Source organism: Callorhinus ursinus, unplaced genomic scaffold, assembly GCF_003265705.2.
Source record: "Callorhinus ursinus isolate GAN/ISIS: 27379988/994484 unplaced genomic scaffold, GSC_fseal_2.0 scaffold6, whole genome shotgun sequence".
In the NCBI taxonomy this organism is placed as follows: domain Eukaryota; kingdom Metazoa; phylum Chordata; class Mammalia; order Carnivora; family Otariidae; genus Callorhinus; species Callorhinus ursinus.
In genome coordinates, this window is record NW_027397068.1 from 6,110,161 (window position 1) to 6,115,686 (window position 5,526).

The 5,526-nt window shown below is 40.7% G+C and overlaps 1 pseudogene; it reads right to left on the reverse strand.

The window, feature by feature from the left end:
* Nucleotides 1-4,084: 4,084 nt before the first annotated feature.
* On the reverse strand, nt 4,085-4,711 carry LOC141372950 (acyl-protein thioesterase 1 pseudogene; annotated as a pseudogene).
* Nucleotides 4,712-5,526: the final 815 nt, after the last annotated feature.

Sequence of the window (5,526 nt, forward strand, 5' to 3'; positions counted from 1 at the left end):
CCGTCCCTGCGTGGGGCGTGCCTCCGTTGTTCAGAGAATGCTCTTACCCCCGAGACCCACGCGGCCAGCAAGGCCAGGTTCCCCCGCCCGCCCCGGTGGCCTTAAGGGTACCGTCGCCCCTGACCGAGGTGGGCCCTTAGCGGGAGCCCCTGGTAAGCTGGGAAGGTGCGAAATGAAGAGGTGCAGGCGGACACAGCGGCTGCGGGACCGAGGGATGGGAGCACTCACGAAGTGGACTCAGTCAGTCGGGCTCTTCTGCAAACAGCCCCTGAGACTCACATCTCTCTGTCCCTTCCTCCTGGGGGCTTCGAAGCTCTCTTTCCACCATCCGGGGGCCGGCCACGCCCAGGGGCCAAACGGAATCAACCTTGACCCAGAAAGCAGAGGCCAGCATAGAACTGGGAGAAAGGAGAGAGTGGGGCCAGAACACTGAGGGAGTCTCTAGAAATCAGTGGGAATTTTATTTTAATTTGATTAAAGTAAAAGCCAGGGTGTGTTACGCTGCAGATACGTTAGGGCCCACTGAACAGTCACATTTATCTTGCGTATAATTTTGTGAGAGTTCAGAAACCAGGATGTTGATGAACCTCTTTGAATATTAATGGGTAATTCAAACCTAAAGGGCTTCAGTTTCTTCTTTGGTCAAAGGAGAGAGTCAAAATAAATGATCTTCCAGCACTGGAATTCTGTTATTATTGATATTTATACTTGAAGTTTCAAGGAATGGAGGAGGAGTCAGAACAAAGCCAAAAGGAGTGTGTGACACACAAAAACCTCTAAAGCTTTCTGTGCCCTAGTTTCTTTTCCAGGTAAGTAGGATCACTGGTTTCTGCCCGACTCATTTCTACCTCATGCTGATACAAGAGATAGTATTAGGGATTGATTAGGGGTTCATTTTATATATCCATAAACTAGACACACATCTAATGTTTTATGAAACTTTATCAGGAAGATTGCTACTACTGTATTTTTGGGCCACACTTATATCCAGAAGCTTCTTGGACCTATTCTTTGAATTCCCTAGACTCATTTGTTTCAAGGGAGAACATTTTATTAACGGTGAACACTTTATTGGTATCAGAGTTCTTTAAAAACATTCCTTGTGTTTAAGTGTTTAACTTAAAACATTCCTTGTGTTTAACACTTTTCACCATGAATGCTACAATCCATAAATAGTTAAACCTACCTGGGATACCTGAGAAGAAGGTATGCTTTACAAAACTCACTCTGGGGAGTTAACTGAGGCATGTTACAATTAGAGTCCTTTATCAGAAACAGAAACAGTTTAATTACAGGCCTAGGAAGCAAACATAAAATGCTGAAGAAACAAAAATGTCAGTACACCAGAACCTTATTATAATGCCCCTCGTATAGAAGTTTAGCTATGTTACCTGTCTATTCCTGTTTCTGTGATGTATGATGTACAGATAGGAAAACTGACAAATATAGAGAGAAGCCCAAAAAGTATGTGGGCTCTTCTCCCACACCATAACTGCAAAGGAATTACAAGATCCTGGCAGTGCAGGTAAAGAGAAGTAAACATAGGGGAGATGTGAATTTATGAAAGGAAGTCCGGTCATCTTGAATGCTAACAGTATGAGGCCTAACTGGGGGAGCCACTTTTTATATTCATGTGCAGTTCTAAGAGAACTGGGAAGAAGCTCTTTTTCCATGCAAATGCTAGCCAGAACATCAAATTTCAGTCCTTTTTACTTGTTTGTAAGGTTAGGTTTTAATGTACAAACAAACCCAAAAATTTTCGGAAAAGAGAAAAAAACTTGTTTTAATTTTCCTTTTATGAAACTACAGTTGTGCAGTCACTCTGCTCATAATTGGTAATGTTAAGAATGGGTAGGATTCACAAACTAAAGGATTAGAACCTGTAAATTTCTGTTACACAGGTGAGAATACTATCAGTCAAAATAAATTTTTCTTGCCCAATTTGATGCACAATGAACTCTAGTCATTAAAATAGGGTTGTAGTATTCTGATCTAATGTCTTTGAGATTAAGTACAAAAAATTCAGGGAATATAGCACATACAGCATTTCAAGTGTTTTACTTTCATGGTAAACTTAAAAGAGCATAAAGTTCCCACAAGGAAGGATTAGTCTACATCATTGGTGTATATTTGCAAAACATTTCAACACTACAAACACTAAGTTTCAAGATGGAGCATTGGAAATGTTTTACTTTCATGAGAAAAAAAGATAATCTGATAGAAAGATGTAGCTATATGATATTAGGTAAATGATCCTTATTTCTTCATACAGAAAGCATGTTACTGCTATGTAAAATAAGTGGTTTTTAAGTTGAAAACCTCAAGATGCCTGGTTCTTGATGTGTTTCTACATGAAGGGAGAACCTTTGACCTTTTGGGGTTTTCATTTGAGAATTCCAGTGTTCAGTGTATTAGGAGAAAGTTCACCAGGGGAGCTGACCCAAAAAGTGGAGAATTTAGTGTAGGCAGCTGCATCCTTGGGATGGCCAGCCCCAGGGTAACTGCCAACCAAGGAAAGAGTTGACTTTTTGCCTGCATTCTGCAGTGCGGATATGACTAGAATGAGTGCTGGGGGTGGGGGTGTGTGCTAAACTCCATCTCTACCCATCTTAGGTTTTCGGGTGGCACTCTTTAACAAGAGGACATTAACAAGAAGTTTGTTAATGCTTGCAGTGCACATCACACCCAAGAAACAGAAAACAAAGTAACTCAAAGCAGCAGCTTAAAACTGTGGTCTATGTGGCATCTTCAGCAAAGAACAACACATTTGTAGAGAAATGACAGCACAAAGGAAAGCAGTTTTAGGCTTTCCAGGCTGGCAAACTGGAAAGGTAAATATATGGGAAGAAACTAACAGTAAAATTTGTTTCTTGATTCCTCTTCCCAAAAATATTTATTTTGGGGTGACCTATGCTGGTTTCCTTCACTAGGCTTTATACCTGGCTTGAAGGATTCCCTGATGAACCAAGCTCTGAGTTATTGGTATTTTGAGTATTATGGGTGAAATGGGTGTATGAATCATTTCATTAGAATGTTTTAAAAAGATGTACCCTTATTTTATTCTTCAAGCAAAAGTTGGTGCAAAAGCCCTAGAATGTCTGGAGCTCTATAAAGCTGTTTGGTTTTCTTTTTTCCTGAGGAAAGCAATATTACTCTTTAAGTAAAAGCATTATTCCCATTAGGGATAAGGTAACCCCACCTCATTCTTACTATGTATTACAATCATTACATATTTGTATGCATATACAGACACTGCATGGTGGCTAATTCTGGAATAAATCCACAGACCAAGTCACAGCATGTATGTATCATTTATATCTTAACTGCTCACTTATACCTGAACAAATTTTCATTATGTTATTAATTTTCCAATGACAATTTGGTTGCAATATTTTGCTGAAGTCTATTTGAAAAAGAAACTAGCTGTCTCACTTATTTTAATACGAGTATATTCTGGATCATGTTATACAGTACTTGTATAGAAACTCAAAAAGATAATTTTCCATGAGGAGACACTTAGTCGATGTTATTGGTGTGTATTTATAAAACATTTTAACACTACAAACATTAGCAGTTTCAAGGTGGGGCACCTGAAAAGGTTTATACTCTGCTAAAGTGATGCAGGTGTACCTTTTACACAAGACCTGTTAGTGAGGTCGATCAACTGAAAGTTAGAGCTGTGAAAACCAATGAAGAAACTAAGTTGAAAATGGAGTCTGGAGACAACGAAGGGAGAGTTCTCACTTCACTCAGTAGTGCTCCTGGCAGCTTACTTAGCCTACCTCGGCAGGAAGATGGAAAATTCTTCTTGCCCAGAAACAACCCAGCCAGTGAGAAACCACATGAACTTAGCCAATGAGAAGCCCTACAACCTCAAACTCTCCCTCTTCTCCGGTGAACTTTTGTTCAAAGTAATCGCTCCCAACTTCCTTCTTTCCTCTATACAAGGATACTCTTTTTCCTTCCATTTTGGGACTTGCCTATGGTTTGCCATAATTTGCAGTCCCAAATTGCAATTCCTCTGCGATTCCTAAATAAATTCATTTTTCTTCTTTTGCTGGTTAAATAACTGGCTGTTTTGTTTTTAGGGTTGACAAAGTTTATCAGTGAACTGCTTCATATCCATCATTTCCTGGTGACATGAACCATGCATAGGTTTTTAAGGTTACATTGGTTAGATTTACCGAATTTTTTAGCTTCCAGCAGTGAGAGAACCAACCATTATGGAAACTAAAGTGTGGTACTGTCCATGGCACTAAGAATAGAAATCTCTGTTAGCCTTTGCTAGGACTGTATGGAATGAAATCCCACAGGGGAAGTCAGTGAGTGCGGTGATACCTGCTAGCATCTGTTGTGTGGAAGAGAGTATGTAAAGATAAAGCTCTGTCCTGGAGAAAATCCTCCCCAAATAATAATGTTAAAAGGAATACCATTCTTCACTCCTGCTCTGTCAAAGCTTTTACATTTTCCGCTAATTCCAGGTTGAATCTGGTGAAAGCCCAATAATGTTAAACCAAGAAAGCATAGCCAGGTTCACAGTTAATGTAACAGGCATGATGGACACATGTGGGTAAATAGATTTGATACGTGAACTTCTGATACCTACAAAGTCTCCTTCCCATCCCTGCCCAATATCTCCGTGGCGGGAATACATACAGACATCGATGGTACTGTCTTGTGAGAAGCAGGAAGTGATGCCTATGAGCCGCATCTCCTCTAGAAAGCACAATTCAAATATCATGGATCCAGACCAGTGGTTTTCAATCTTTATCCCATTTTAGAATCACCTGGAGAGCTTCACAGAACACTTGGGACTGGGCCAAAGAGTTGTTGGTTTAATTGGTCTGGGTTGTAGCTTTAGCACCAGGACTTTTTGCCCCAAGCTCCCCAGATGATTCTAGTTTGTAGCCAAAGTTGAGAAAAACTGGCCTAAAATAATGGTTCTCAAACTTTTGCATAGATCAAAATCAGTTGAAGGGTTTGTTAAAACGGGGCCCCACCCCCAGAATCTTTGATTCAGTAAGTCTGAGGTGAGGTCTATAATTTGCTTTTCTAACAAGTTCCCAGGTGATGCTGATGCTGATGGTCAAGTTACTACATTTGAGGACCACTAGTATAGAGCAATGCTATCTAACAGAAACATAATGTGAACCACAGATATAATTTAAAATTTTGCAGGGAGCCATATTTTTTTTAAAGTAAAAAAAAAAAAAACAGAGGCACCTGGGTGGTGCAGTCAGTTAAGCGCCTGACTTGGTTTCGTCTCAGGTCATGATCTCAGGGTCTTGGGATCAAGCCCCAAGTCTGGCTCTGCACTCAGTATGGAGTCTGCTTGGGACTCTCTCTCTGTCTCCCTCTGCCCCTACCCCCCTAAAATAAATAAGTCTTTTTTTAAAAAAGGAAAAAGAGGGGTGCCTGGGTGGCTCAGTCCGTTAAGTGTCTGCCTTCAACTCAGGTCATGATCCCAGAGTCCTGGGATTGAGCCCGGAGTCAGGCTCCCTGCTCAGTGGGGAGTCTGCTTCTCCC